This window comes from Hylaeus volcanicus, chromosome 3 (assembly GCF_026283585.1).
Source record: "Hylaeus volcanicus isolate JK05 chromosome 3, UHH_iyHylVolc1.0_haploid, whole genome shotgun sequence".
NCBI lineage: Eukaryota > Metazoa > Arthropoda > Insecta > Hymenoptera > Colletidae > Hylaeus > Hylaeus volcanicus.
The window spans coordinates 14,242,610-14,259,527 of NC_071978.1; the positions used below are offsets into that span (position 1 = coordinate 14,242,610).

The window sequence follows — 16,918 nt, forward strand, 5'->3', positions numbered from 1 at the left end:
TGTAACTGCAATTACTTGAAAGTAATTAACAAAGTAGTTACAATTACCTTTTAATTACTTTTAGGTATTTTTAACTACTTTAGATTTGGTATACTTTTTAATGACTTTCTGGGTAGTTGTAAGTAATTATTAAAAAGTAATCGAATTACTCAGTAATTAAGAATAAAGTATTGCATAATTACTAAAAACAAAGTAATCAAGAATTACTTAAATAACTATTTTCTAATTCAAAAGTAATTATTCCAAATTGTAATGAATACAAAAGTAATCGTTACTTTACAGCGCTGCTCCAAAATGCTCAAAGATGCAAGGTGTGTGATATTCAATTTTAATTAGGCATATAAAACGAGAGGAGAATAACAGAATAATCTTAATAATAATGAATAATCATAATTTTGTAATTACTGGCAGAATATTGTTTACCTGTTAAGTCACTAAATATTACCTAACTCCCCTTTTTTTGTTAATTTGCATTCTGGTAATACTTCTTCTATCGAACACTGTTTATAATAGGATATACTGATACTATTTGTGCAAATTTTTCTACAAATTTTTACATATATAATATCAATAGTAGTCATTTTTTGTCTCTATCAATTTTTACTAAAATTATAACTTTTATAGTACAATCTCTATGTCCTGTAACAAGACAAATTGTGTCTTGGAAGGGGTATATTGTGACAAAATGTTAATCATTAGTTTCTAGTTTTCAAGAATTACTGTACCTATCGTTAATTAATTATTTTATCTTCAGGTACAAGTCTTTCTACAAGTTAAAGCTTCTAACCGATAACCTTCGTTAATTAAAGCAATAAGATAAACTACGTTCTCTTTCGTGTGATGTAGAAACAGAAAAAAATAACAGTATAACGAACTCTGTTTTATGTTGTAATATATCGTCATCGCTACAAAGTAGATAACTTTTGTCTTCGTTGAAGTTTCATAACCCTTCTAACTACGTTTCAATTTTTCCAATTTCGTTTCTTCGATAATTATGTATAACAGCAAGTGAAATTGTGAGCGTCACTGTTTGCCATATGATAATATTGGGCTGTCTGGAAAGTCCATGCCGATTTTTAGTAGGCGGTACAAGTCTGAATATATCGGAATGGCTAAAAACAAATAAAATGTGTACATTCCTTAACAGGAGGAAAGGTTGTGGAACAAAATAGTACATATATAATTCAATAAATATACATCAAAATTCAAATATGCCTTTGAATTTTTCTTAAAAATAGGCATGAACTTTCCGGACAACCCAATATTATTCTATACAAATTACCTTTGTTAACCTTACTTACATACGTATCTATCAGTCCTGATATACATACAGTACTGTGCAAAAGTCATAAGCCACCATGTGAAGCTTAAAAATAAATTTATGCTAATGGAAGAAGTATGATGTATGCTTGTTTATTGCGTTTTATACAGGGTGTCCCAAAAATGTTAGGGGTCCTTGAAAAGGGTAGTTCGGGAGGTGATTTGAAACAACTTTTTTCCTTAGCGATAATGTTGTCGAAGGCTTCGTTGAGGAGATATTAACGGAAAACACCGACCAATCAAAGAGCGAGTATGCCGGTGGAGCGGTTGCGGTAGCGTATCAGCGCAGCCGCCTAGCGCGTAGCCTATGCGCGATCAATCAGAGCGCGAGTATGCCAGTGTAGCGGCCGCAGTAGCGTAGGCTTCAAATCACCTCTACCCTGTATATACAGGGTGTCTCAAAAATGTTGTAACACCTTGAAAGGGATGGTTGGGGGGGGGGGGGTGATTTGAAACAACTTTTTCCTTAGCGAAAATGTTGTCCGAGGCTTCGTTGAGGAGATATTAACGGAAAACACTGACCAATCAGAGCGCGCGTATACCGTTGGAGCGTACGCGCTCATACGCTACCTCAGCCGCTCCACCGGCATATCCTCGCGCTCTGATTGGTCGGGATTTCCTGTTAATATCTCGTTAACGAAGCCACGGACAACATTTTCGCTAAGGAAGAAGTTGTTTCAAATCACCCCTTGAACCACCCCTTTCAAGGTGTTACAACATTTTTGGGACACCCTGTATAGAGAGATATACAAGATGTATAGAGATAGTACTTTAAGAAAAAACACTGTGAATTTTTAAAGCCAATCAAAATGGTGTCACATTCTTAATTGCAACGTCATTCATTCCCCTGGTCCTAAAAAATCTTGATCTCCACCTGAAAGTAACTTGAAACTTTGAGCGGCATCTCACGAATTTCCGTCATGCTGGTCACTTCCGTCTCCGAATTCTATATTTGTCTGGCGAACATCTGCCAACATCTCTTATCCCAATCTCTTGTAATCTCTTCGATTATTGCGACGTTGAATATCGTCCTTGTCTTTTCTCACGTCTTTCAAAATTCTCGACTCAGGTTCATACGTAACGATCGTAAATTTGATTGCATCTTTCCCATCTTTAACAAGTCCGACTGACCCCACGTAAAGCAGAGGTGGATCTTTCATCCTCGTTACTCCACCGACGAGACTCTTAACACCAGTGTTCCTTGCCTTGCCAATCTTATCCAATCTGCCGTATCATTTTGCTAAATCTGATCCCACGTGCACACGATTATCTATTTTTAAACCACTTCGCCGTGCCTTTAGATTAAAGGCCACACTTCCCGATCCTTCTTCTCATTATTACGACACTCTTCCATTCGAAATCTACGAAATCTCATTATTATCTATTTATACTTCTACATAGGTAGTTGAAAATTATCCAGAAGTGATTTCAGGACTAAAATAAACAAAATTAGAATATTTTTTTAATTTGCAAACTTCTATCCGCTCCTAAAAGTAAAAAAATAGATTTCGTAAAGCTTCGTTTCGGCTTTATGTTGGACATATGTGTATAAGGTTAAGTACCCAACATTGCAACTTCAAATTATTAAAAAAAACTTGCTGTATGGGAAAAAAGTTTAAACAAAAAAAAATTGAATCATTTCTAGGTGAATTTAATTTCATATAAGAAAGTTTTTTGTTGGTAAAGACGCATAGAAAATACGAAAACCTAACTTCTGTTTCTATAATGATATTCGTGGAATTCTATGTCTGAATTCTATAGAACAATAAATTCTGCATGTACAGGGTGGGCCAAGTAAGCGTAACGAGCCATAACTTCGTTATCAGTACATTTAGAAAAGAATGTCAGAGGGAAAAGATGTCAGATGGTTCAAAATGGTGACAGGACGTTTCATGTCTTCTCTTTTAATTGCTTCGTGACCTGGACTCTTTTAACATGCAATTATCAGAGCCTACCAACTTTTTTACTGAACACTAAAAATTTGATATTTTTTTCACTATAAAATATCACCAAAGTTAGATATCCAACGCTTTCACCTCTTTGGGGTATTTTCATCACTTACACGACAATTACAAGTTTTGAAGCATTTCAAGTTTCTCAGAAACAATCAAAATTGCAAAATGTTGTTTGTAAAAGTTACAAGACATTCATAACCTTTAGAGTTTTCATGAAATATTCTAAAAGAAAGAAAAAGTAATCTAAAAGAAAGTAATCAAATTTGACTATGTTTTCAAAGTTCTCAAGACTAACGAAACAAGCTTCATTTCCAAGATATTTGACGAGTTTCATTTACAGAGTGAGTCAAGTAAATGTAACTAGCTATAACTTCGTTATCAGAACATTTAGAGGGAAATGTCAAAGGAAAAAGATAAATGGTTCAAAATGTACTACATCTATAGTACTATGTTTATTCTTGTAAGTGCAATGGAGTATGTGTAATAGATAGTCGCATTATTTTTTTTTAATGGAAATGCGTATTCTCTTTTGCTTGGATTGAATCCTTTTGTCATTCGACGTGAAAAAGTATTAGGGTAAAAGTGGTAAACAAATTATTGGCAAACAAAGCAGTAATATTAATGAATTAAAAGAATGTTATTCAACAAAAAAGTTATGCAAAAATCCGCTTAATCGAATGATCAAATATTAACGTTTTATAAACTGTGACAATTGAGTTTAATTATATATAGGGTGTTTCATTTAGAGCGGAATGGTTAAATATCTCATGGGGCGATGAAGCAATAAGAAAATATATTTTTTCAAAAGTTATTTATTATCAAGGATAGTGTCTTATAAGTTTGTTCGCATAAAACTGTATTATTTTCGTTTACTTTGAAACTTTATTGTATGTATAATGATATTCATGTAATTCATGAAGATATTAGCTAAAAATAAATAGTTCTGTTTTCCAAGTGATATTGTTAAATATAAATTCATTATTAAACCCTTATCCTAGTACTCTCAATTTTAACCATCAATGCAGAATATTTTTATTAATAATTGTGTCACCAGTTCCTTTTCTTTAAAAACAGTTACTAATCACACAAGTGTTAAAATGTAAATCCTGATTCTAATAATACATTATGCAATCCACGTGACGCAACGTGTTAATGTAATTAAAAAATTCCATTAGAAAATAATTCGAGGTAAGCGATGCGGAGCCTCCTTGTTTCGTATGTTTTCAAGTACTTCTCGAAATCAGAAGTGCCTCAACGCGAATTCATTTGCCAACCACTCGTTCGTTGAACATCCTATGGAAATTTTACTGCCGCAGGCAACTTGATGTATCACTGCTACTACCGATGTTCCGATAACGGAACTCGAAACGAAAGAAATATAATTAAAATGTGACCGTGTTCGGAACCAGCGTTGGGAACTACAGTGGGTCAAAACTGTATTTACATACTCACTTTTTTTAAGATAAATGTCTGTGAATATGTAGGATACGTTTTAGAGGTTCATTATACATTATACAAAAATATTTTACTTAAGAATGTGTTGATTTGAGCTCATTTCATTTAAGTGAAGCATATTTTTAACTGACTTTGAAAAAGGAGGATGTAATGGATTAAGTTCGGATTAGGTTTTCTACTCCATTGATTCGTTTTAACATTTTTCGTCTCTAGATTAACGTTAAACTCGCATCGTCCCGATTTCCTTGATAACGGTACCAGGTACAACATTTATGTAGATGGTACAAATTAGTACAAATTAGTACAAATTAAGCACTACATGTATCTGCTTTGATTTTTTCATTTATATCAATTTTTAACATTTTCGGCCACTAGCTTAATATTAATCTAGCAGCGCCATAATTTTTTTGAAAATGGCAGGTGATACAAAATTACTGTTTGTGGTACAAATTAGTACAAAATAAGTACTAAATATTCCACTAAGTCCGATATGATACTGCTGGTTGGTCTAGCTTAAGAGAGGTGGCCGTTTGCCTGTCTGTAGTTCTGACTTTAAAAGAGAGGATTAACTAAAATACCAAGTATTAATTCAGTTAGACCAGCAAATGGAAAATAATTGGGATCTAAGGATCTAGGAGATCGGTTTATGGTTTGGACATGCCTGATATACCATATTTATCTTGTCATCTTTCGTACATTCCGTAAGGAATCTTCTTGTCCCAATCTCTAGAAATGTGCTTGTTTGATTACTGTGACACAGTGTTTGAATAATAATCAATTACAATTTTCTAATTAAATAATTAATTTAAACAAATTTAATTCAATCAACTTAATTAATAAATATTTTGAATAAATGTAATTAAAAATTATTTAATTAAAATTGAATTAAGTAGAGTTAATCGAAGGTCGTTTAATTGACGATTGATATGAGCGAATTTAATCGAAGATATTTAATCGACGATTACTTTAAGCAAAATTAATTCAAAGCCATTTAATTGACGATTACTTCAAGCAGAATTAATTGAAAGCCATTTAATTGACGACTTGTTTATATCTTCAATGTTAAAAGACATTTATATAAAATTCCATTAATTATATAAGTAACACAAATAAATAAACATATATATAAATCAATTTTTAGCGACAAATGCAATATACTAAATACTATTAACCTCATTAAAATGAGTTACCTGTATATATAATAATGTATTTGTTAAGGTAATTTTATGAATAAATATTTTATAACTGAAATAAGAACAAATTTGTATTCTTATTCAATGACGACGAAATAAAACAAATATATACCATAGGTATAAGTTAAAGTAATATAATAAAAACATAAAGCAGTTCAGCTAATTTGGGATTACCGGCATAACCCTTTCCGTACAAGCACCGGATATTTCCGATATCCATCTAATAACCTTATATCTGTTACTTATACAATTAATTAAATTTTATATAAATGTCTTTTAACATTGAAGATATACACAAATCGTCAAATAAATAGCTTGAATTAATTCCTCTTAAATCAATCGTCAATTAAATGGCTTTGAATTAATTCTGCTTAAAGTAATCGTCAATTAAATATCTTCGATGAAATTCAGTCATATCAATCGTCAATTAAACGACTTTCGATTAATTCTGCTTAATTCAATTTTAAATAAATAATTTTTAATTACATAGTTTGTAATTAATTATCAATTAAAGACGGAAATTAGTTAAAAAAGTAATTAATTACTCGCAACCCTGCTGTGACATTGTCTATTATTCGAAGGTAATTATTAGTGTTGGGATAATTTGTTTTTTATTGTAATAGATTGGTATTTCTTACATCCACTGCTACGCCACCTAGCCGAGTTTTGTTTACAATTACTTACCTTCGTTCTTTTGTCACCATGTAAAGCAAGTTTAATCGACATAATATATATATTCTTTATTATCTCGTACATTTCTTAAAGTAATTTGCGCACCTCAAACCCTAACAATTATAATATCGTATTATTATTGGGAGACAGTCCTCCATAATCCTCGTTGCCTCGTGTATGCAACGTGTTTAAAATTCTCGCGTCCGATTCATGGGAAATTCAACGATCGTAAATTTGATCATATCTTTTCTCTCTTTGTAACGTCTGGCTGGCTGAACACGAGGAAGATATAGATCTTCCACCTTTGTTACGTCATTTACGAGACGCCTAACACTAGTTCTGCTTGCCAATGACGTCCGCACCAATCGTTCGTATAACTCTCGAAATTCTCCAACCATTGAGGATCAATTTACTTAAAATCCATTTAAACGTGCTTTCAAATACCAGTTTTCATAACTTCTTCCATAAGATTTCTCAATTTCTTCTAATTTTAAATGCTAGTTTCTTTGCCTACCATCACTTTGTATGTATCTTCTTCGATTAACTAGGAATTTTTCTATAGTTTATCTATAGTTCATATGTATATTTATCTATTTTTCTTTCACATCGACGTGAAGTTCATTTGTCTACTTCACCACCGTGTCTTTTATCTACCAAAGTTAGAGCTGAGACTATTCTATACTCATAGGCCAATCGGTAGAGAATTAAAACAGCGTTTTTGTGACAAAAATAGTAACAGCAAACCGATTGTGCAGTTAGATAAAAGCCAACTCTGTTCCGTTTTCTTCTTATTTACAATTTAATGCTAAAAAATCGTGATTATTGACGTTTTTTGCTTATAAATTTTAAACTAACAATATCAGCAATATCAATGCTCCAATGAGATAAAATATAGGTGATGAAAATACCTACAGAATGAGACATCAAACGTCTCGATCGGATAATGAGGAACCGAGAAAAATCTGGGAAACCAGAAATACGAATTTTTGAAAAAACGCCGTACAAATACAAAGCCGATATTGACCATGAAAGCCAATGTACCTTACGGCGATAATTAAATAGAACCGCGTCACACTCATACTTTCGGTACTTTTTGTGTTCATTGAGGAAACAACTAACAGCATGTAAAAAAGTATATAATGTTCATCAGAATGTTGTGAAACATTTTAAAACTGATACTTTTAACAAACTAAATCCGATTTCCTTCCAAAACATTCTGATTTCAGGATGGGTGTACGAGCAGAAATGGACAAAGTCTTTATCTAAATAAAAATTTCAAATATCGAATAGATGAAAAATCTTTATCTATTACTCGTCGAATAAAGATACATAACTTTATCTTTATTCGATGACTGTCGGATAAAAAAATATTATTCGAAGTAAATGTACTCGAAGGATAAAGATAACTTAAATTATCTTTATAGATACCTGCTTTATCTACAGAGAGTTTCACCCGTAAGATAGTTTTCCCATTTTTATCTTTATCCGGCCGCTAAAGGTACATAACTTTATCTTTATTCGATTTTCTATTTAAATAATTTTTTTTATCTAAAATCTAAATAATGCCCATCTCTGTGTGCGAGAAAAGAAACTTAGGTATTAGTGGGATTAATAGTTTTTTTTCTTTATTAAGCTATAGAACCCCCTACGGGGTTATTAGCAATATTACATGAAAATATACACATTGTAGTTTACATTTGATGAAATACTGTCTAGAGAAGTTTACATTTAAATCTTACGTTTAAGTCTTACATTTAAGGATATATACCGTGTTCCTTAAGAAATTTGAAAATTATTAGGATTAATAGTTATGGATCTTAAAAGTACGATAACTATGATAATGAGTCTGACGATGTCTAAATTTCGGTTTGTTAAATTTTTACAGCATGTAAACACCATCTGTCTTCCCACGCACCGAGAGAATGTTCAATTCCAAATGCTAATTTATGCCACTACTATTTATATTGCTTATCTTTATCGACTTGTTAACGAAACTCTCGTCTAACATGTTGACGTTCTATTACGGATTGTCTTTCTAATAATATTGCCTAATACTAGACGTTCGAATCTTTCCTTCTGTTTTTTTTTTTTAACACTTTCCACGCTTGTTCTCAAAGTACAAGGTCCACTTAAATTATGCCACCATTCTTTAAGTATTTCCATTAGTTCAATTAAAAAATGTTTTAAACAAAAGTGTATCAGTTCTTGGTGAGCAACGTGTTCGCATATTTTTAAATCTGAAAAAATGCTTTTTGCGTAAAAATGTAAAGGTCACTTTGACTTTTTGAAATGGCACCATATGTTTTGGACGCCATAGAGTCGTTGTCGATACTATAACCTTGAACTGACCTTGAACTCGAAAATTTTGTGATAACGTAATTTTAATGAAAAATTGTTTCTTACAAAATAAATCAGGTTACATCAGACGTTCGAATGCGATCCGTCTTCTAAGATACAGAGTTCCGCTTCTTGTATTAAAGTTTTCGTTCATAACATCAACTTGTAATTTATATAAACACTGCCAGACTAAATGTTAACATTAAGACAACGTTAAGAAAATAAGAATAACCAGTATGGTAAAAACGAGTGACTATTTTTTATATTGCCATTAAACCATGATGCTCACATATTTTGCATAGATTTCTTACAGTCGTAGGTAACGATTACGGTAAGATGAGTTACGTAAAGTAAGGATGAACTGGAACACGAGTTTAAGGCCAAGTGCTTTTATTAGAGCATGACGATAATGCGTATAAAATCGAATTGAATGACAACCACCTCATAAATTTACCGATCTGATTAAACAAGCAGGAACGTTTATGACATAACTTTGTGACATAAATTATAATTATCTACAATAATCTAATCCTTATGTATCTAGTAAGTTCAATATAAAAGTAATATTCATTTGGTAGTGACAATGAATGTACACACAAAATATACTCGCACTGTAACGCACATGCTATAGTTTTCATTATACAGAAAATCATGTAAAACAATTTTTCTCTTTTTTCAGTTATGAAACCATTTACGAATTTATTAGCCATACACACTTTACTGTGACTATTGACTATATACACATATACATTTGTATAGGGTACATAAACATTCAGAAAACAACTGGAATGCATTCTAACTAGTTTCTTATCAATAGACTGCGGATTATAGGCATTTACGATATAAACTAATATCATAGACATATGAAAATATAGACGGAGGATAAACTGCTACTATAGGTAAGGGGGGTCTGATATTCGGGGTGTGGAATCCACCCGTCTAACGTCGATTTATTCCGACAAGACTCGGCAGTATTTGGCTCACATTTCACATGATGTACACATGCCGTACTGCGAGTGTGTCAAAGAAAGACATATGAAGATATACAGGGTGTCCCAAAAATGTTGGATGTCCTTGAAGGGTGTGGTTCGGGAGGTAATTTGAAACAATTTTTTCCTTAGCGAAAATGTTGTCCGAGGCTTCGTTGAGGAGATATTAACAGGAAACCCCGACCAATCAGAGCGCGAGGATGCCGGTAGGCGGTAATTTGAAACAAAAAATTGTTTCAAATTACCTCCCGAACCACACCCTTCAAGGACATCCAACATCTTTGGGACACCCTGTAGATCGAGCCTTTATACGAACTGAAGTTTATTATGGTAAAATATTACTAAAACACCAGAAGGTCTAGTGAACAGGAAATGAACGAATGAGGAACAAGGGAAGTAAATTTCAAACTTGATGGTATAGTGTTCACGAAGGTAAAGAAAATATGGTAGATAAATAAAAGACGAGTTTGGAGAAGACACGCGCTCGTCACGATGAAATAGGCTCGTTGAGTATCGAGCACATTGCAAGTCGATTCAAGGTGAGCTATTATTCGCAATTCAAGATCATGTTTACATAACACACTATGAGATAACATTTTTTTTGCGCAGCACGGAAATTTTAAACCACGGAGTAACAACCTGTCACTCACCGTCTACGAATTACGAAGATATATTTATCTACCGTCTACGAATTACGAAGATATATTTATCTATCTTCTACTTCTTCTATATAAATAAAATTGAAGTCTCTGTCTGTGATTTCTAAATAATGACTTTTTAAAACTCTTATATGACTTTTCGTATCTTGCTAAAACCCAAACACGCTTTCGCAAAATTGTTGTATCTTTATCTTTATTCGATGACTGTCGGATAAAATAAATGTATTCGAAGTAAATGTACTCGAAGGATAAAGGTAACTTAAATTATCTTTATCCGAAGGCTAAAGATACCTGCTTTATCTGCAGAGAGTTTCACCCGTAAGATACTTTTCCGCATTTGTATCTTTATCCGACGCACAGTGCGGAATAAGTGGACAAAATTCAATATTAGTATATATCACAATGTGAGGCAGATTTCTATCGTAGAAAATGTGTGTCAGCGTGAAAATTGTTATAAATAATCATGTATCAATCATTTGTATCCATAATACAATCTTTATCTTTAAACAAACATACAGACAAAACGACAAAAAATATCCTGAGTTCTCAACATATTTGGATTCGATATTTGTTATATTTTAAGAAACGTATAAGTTTTTTTGCAAATACTTGCAACGTTCGGTTTTATGTAACTTTTAATAAAGGACCGTACGGTTGGTGTAGGGTTGCAATTGGAAGTTAGAAATTCTGATTTAATTGATTTATGGATTTCTATAAAAATTATTTTTCACATCCTCAGCCAAAAGGAAGCATAGTGTGTTAAATAACATATGGGTGCAACTTCTATTATTTATGAGAAAAAAATTCCTAAAGAATTCGAAATATAGTCTACTAAAGCGACAATTTTACAATATTACATCATTTTCCTGTATGATAATCATAAACTCATACATACCGTTGGATTCGGAATAAGAAAACCCTTTTACTGATCCAGAAATAAATCAAAATTTTCAGAAATTTCAAGGGGGGGTGGGGAGTAATTAAAAAAAAATTGTTTTTTTTTAAATTTGTTGGTATTGATTTATAGACCTCTAAAAACAGTGTAATGTTTGCTTGAACATTTTTTTTGAAATCTCTAATCGTTTCCGAGCAAAAGTAAAAGGGGCGGCTCGGATAAAAGGGTTAATTTCTCCCTTAGACGCAAAATTCGCACGTACTGAGAATGGTGTAATTCATAAGAAGATCCCACAAACAAGTATACAAAGTTTCATCAAAATCGGGGTTTGTTAATATTTGGTTAAATTTGTTAATTTTGTTGTGGTTTTTATTAATGTTTATGGTTAATTTTAATTTTCTTTTGTGAATAAATAGCAATATATTTATATTAGTAATGAAATTTTGATTTTTATCCACGATTTTGGTATTTGTCCGCACTGTGCGACGGCTAGAAGTACCTGGTTTCTCACCAGAGAATTTCACCCGTAGGTTATTTTCCCATTTTTATCTTTAACTCTTTGCATAAAATAGACCCATACTGCACAGGAATTTTATTGCGTTTTAAATCATACAAAATTGTTATATTTTTATTAATAAAGGTATCACATAATGTAACAAAATAAATATAATAACAAGGGTCATCACATTTATAGTTTTAAGAATATTAAAACATAAACAATAAATAAAAATGTGTTTTTTTTGTATTACTCCCCAAGTTGCATGGTGGGACGAATAAAATCCCACCATACTTTCATCATTTGCAAACAAATTTAATCTTTAGTTTTTATTATAAAACACCTCACTTGTTTATATAGAACTAATTTTTATATAAATTAACTTACCTCTACGATTTGTCACATAGAACCAGGAAAGAAATATTATCGCAATAAACCTTCCGCTTACAACAATTGTTGAACCGGTATTAGCATGTTGAAAGTTGCCAACATAAGTGCATATATTTGTAACATTGGATGAATATATTACCAACTGCTTAACGTAAATAAGACGAAATATAAACCTATACACATGCAGCTATTGCAAAATTTCGAGGTGGGATTGAAAATGTCCCACGATGCATTACGGTCCATCAAAAAGGTGGGACACTTTTGGTCCCAACGTGCCCCAAAGAGTTAACCGAAGTTTCACCCGTTGTGTGGGATAACTTTCGTACTTTCATCTTTATCCGAAGTTTATGGGATAAGGGTCGGATAACTTTTCAAGCGGTGTTTAGTCGGCGGTTGTAATGTATAATTATACATAATTATACATACGTAAATAGGTATAATACAAATAAATTTATATAGGCGTAAGGAAGTGTATATTTGTGCATATAGATGTGTACTGTAAAGATTTTATACTGTAAACTTTGAAAGTTTGCATGATATATACAAGTCCGTTTCATTCTGTGAGTCGTCTAAAAAAAATATCAACAAAAAATGTTGTATATTCCTAAGTTTTATAATATGATATTATAATATGATTCGGAACATTACAACCGCCGACTAAACACCGCTTGAAAAGTTATCCGACCCTTATCCGATAATTTCGGATAAAGATAAAAGTACGAAAGTTATCCCACGCGACGAGTGAGACTTCAGTTAAAGATAAAAGTGCGAAAATAACCTACGGGTGAATATCTCTGGAGAGAAACTAGGTAACTCTAGCCGTCGAATAAGGATACAAATGCGGAAAAGTGTCTTAGGGTTGAAACTCTCGGGGAGAAACCAGGTATCTCTAGCGATCGGTTAAAGTTAAAAATGGGAAAACTACCCAACGAGTGAAACTCTCTGCAGTTAACGCAGGTATCTTTACTCGTCGGATAAAGTTAAAAGTGCGAAAAGTATCTTACGATTGAAACTTTCTGCAGATAAAGCAGGTATCTTTAGTCTTCGAATAAAAATAATTTAAGTTATCTTTATCCTTTGAGTACATTTACTTCAAATACATTTTTTTATCCGGCAGTCATCGAATAAAGATAAAGTTATATAGCTTTATTCGATTTTCTATTTAAATAATTTTTTTATCTAAATAATGCTCCACTCTGGTATACGAACGTGTAGATCGCTTACTGCTTAGTGGTGGGAAATACAAACTGCTTCAAATTATAACTTCTTATAATTTTTCTTATGAACTTATACATAGGATGTATAAATTAGTTCTAAATTTACAAATTAAAAAAAGAATTGTACATGTATGATGTCTGTAAAAAAAGAATGTACTAATTTACTTGAAATATTCATCATAATTGTACTCGCTAAATTACGAATTAAATAGTACGCAAAAAGTTAAAAATGAAACATAAAGGAGCATTTTAACGCTTACAATTAGTGAACATTAGTTCTTAAAAGTTCTTACTTATAATTCTATTATCTTCTTACTAAATGTTCGCGTCACCCACATGAAGCAAAGTATACAAACTGAAATATATTTAGGTCATGCATATGATATTGTCATTTAAATATATAATTTTACTGATATCAAGAATAATAGTAAGAATTCTGAATAGCCGGCGATAGCACGAGTTACCGCACTGCGTGACATTAAATCCTAGTCTCGCCACTGCGTAACCTTATCCGGTAGATTAAGTAATGGTCCAGATACAACTCGGTGTTTGTTTACATTAGACGTAACCGTTTATAAGTCGCGTAGAAACTAAATATGTCATGAGTTTCGTCATAGACTTGTATCTTCGGTATTACGCTCGCAATATTCAGATATGCATCTGATGCTTGACGAATAGAGTACTGATCGATATCCTAATCGTGTTACGACAAATTACAAAAGCGTTTGATGTGCGTAGATCAACGTGATATGTGAACAGTCGACGATTGAAACCGAATATTACGGATAGAAATAAAAATGAAAAAAACCGTACTAAGGATCGTTATTGAAAATGGAGTAGAACGAAATATGAAGATTAAAAGATGATGAAATTAAAACGTTCTACGACTAACTTTCGTACGCAGTCCCATCCACGCTTTTCATATAAAACAGGCCATGCTGACATCTCCCGTGAAATGTGTAATTGTTTTATCGTAAAAGGTTAACAAAGAAAGAAATCATCACTGAGCGAGTGAGAAATCCTTGTCGAGTGATGCTGACAAAGAAAGAAAACATAATTGAGCGAGTGAGAACTTGTGACGGAGAACAACTCCGGGCTGACACAGGGCCGCTTCGGTGCTCCCTGGCCCTAAGGGACTGCGTAACTTTTTAAGGGTGCGCAGGACCCAGAGCCAAACTCCGAGTTGACTTCAGCGACAGTTGCGGAAAAAGTAGGAAGCTCCGGAACAAGGATAGATAGATCCTTGTCTCTCCAACGATGCTGTGACAGAGAGGGAGATATAACAAACGGAGGAGAGACAAAGACAGAATGATGTCAAACATTTGTAATTTTGCAAACAGTTATTTACATTTTATGAAGCGAGGAAGCGACCTTTCCAGCTGATTTTTTTTTAAAAAGTTCCTTGTAAAATTCCGCTGTGGGCGATACTGCCAGATTTTGCAATTCGCTTTTGAAACGTGCTAAAAATACGTTTAAAGACAAGAAATTTCTTGTGGACCTTTTTCCAAAAATCTGAAGCGAATGATACCCAGTTTTGGGGACAGACGATTTATAGTTAACGAGATATTCAACATTGAAGTTATTATTGCTGCTTACTTGATGAATTATAAGCGGCTGTGTCAATAGGGAATTTGGTGTTTTTGGTAAATCGTCAGCAAAATAATTCCTTTGTCGCGAGTTCGAGTCCCGTTGAAATACTCTTACACTATTCTTTTTTTTTCACTTTCTTTTAAAAATACAGTTGTTAAATATGACTTATTTATATCTAATGGTTGGATATATTTTTTAAAACAAACAATTTAATTTCCATTTTGAATGTATGACGTACATGAACTTGGGTGATACTTTTCGAAATAGCAATGGAAACAAAAATTTTAATCACCATGTACATCGAATGAATGCTTTAGATTCACAACTGCAAAATTGTTTACTTAATTCTACCGGGAATACTGCTTGATTTACGTTAATGAAATGTAATCGATTTTCTTATAGCTATGATGCGTACCAATCATATCTATGTAGAATAGAGATAAATATATTGAAATTCATTATACAAATAGAAATAAGTACAGTACATATTCGACACGTGAAACTTCTTTAACGATTTTCTCGAAAACTGCTAATTGTAAGTAGTACGCCTTACTATTTGCACATTATGTTGTCTTAATAGACTACTAAAAGTGTACAAAGTTTGAAGAAAATCTATGATCCGAACGTCGTGTCCTGCCCTTGTCAGTACCGGTCCATGCGACCAAAGGCCACTGTTTGAGGTTACTGTTTCCAGTTTAAAATATGCGTTTATTTTTAATTTTTACCATGTCAAAAACTGTAAATCATCGATGGAAAGGAAAAATTGTGAAAGATAAAGTTTACTTATCTTTGGAGTACACTAAAACAGGAAGCCGTTAATTTAGTTGTTTAGATGTCACAAATGTTTACTATTTCATTCTTGAAATTTCATTTGCTCGCTATGTCGTCACGTTTCTTCTACAAATGACATTCTGATTTCGATAATAGCGTGAATCTCACATATTTTTTGTTTTTTTTTATAAACAATTCTGTATTCTGAATACCATTCAGTGCTGTCATTGGGGATAAAATGTCAAACTGGAGTGCTATGCAATCAATTCTGAATCCTATAATAATATTCCGATTATTCTTATATTTACATAATGACTGAAGGAAGAATGGAAACTCACAGGCCCTCCGTGTCTACTATCAATTACATGCGACCTCTATTAAAATAACAATGTAAAAAAAACCTCTTAAAGACAGAACCAGGTTATAATTTCACGATACAGGTAAAACCGACCAAGCAGGATTTTCCCACTCGTAACTTTTAATCTCTTCAGAGACGAGTATTTTAAAGTGAAAAAAATTAATTTATTGTTTACATTTGATTTTATTTGATTTCTCTTCAGGGACAAATTTTTTAAAGTGAAACAAATTAATTTATTGTTTACATTTGATTTCGTTTTATTCATTTGATACCGATAGCAATTCAGCATGTATACAAAATTGGAGACTACGTAATGGTTATTGCAGCGTCAATGTAATCGACGTTACGAAATATAACAGTAATCACGGGAACTTGTTGGATCACGATATTCCAGGATTACGAAAAGAGTTAGATAAACTTTTGAAAAGACATCAACGTACAATTGTTATCAGCACTGCTGCTCGGGGTATCAAAATTTTCCACTTTTATTAAGGGTGCGCAAGAGCCAGAGCCAAACTCCGAGTTGACTTCAGCGTCAGTTGCGGAAAAAGTAGGAAACTCCGGGATAAGGACAAAGAGGGCGATACAAAAATTGCAGAAGGGACGAGGACAAGGCGATTA

General features: G+C 32.7%; 1 long non-coding RNA gene across 5 annotated transcripts in view; it reads left to right on the top strand.

Annotated features, from left to right (window-relative positions):
• LOC128873234 (uncharacterized) overlaps positions 1 to 16,892 on the top strand; it is a 45,738-nt gene extending 28,846 nt beyond the window's left edge. For 3 of the 5 annotated variants that reach the window (XR_008456358.1, XR_008456360.1, XR_008456362.1), the window contains 2 exons: positions 9,246 to 10,460; positions 10,531 to 16,892. This is a non-coding gene — a long non-coding RNA (uncharacterized LOC128873234). The remainder of the gene's footprint in view (positions 1 to 9,245; positions 10,461 to 10,530) is intronic. The other 2 variants (XR_008456361.1, XR_008456359.1) reach the window with 2 other exon arrangements.
• Positions 16,893 to 16,918: the final 26 nt, after the last annotated feature.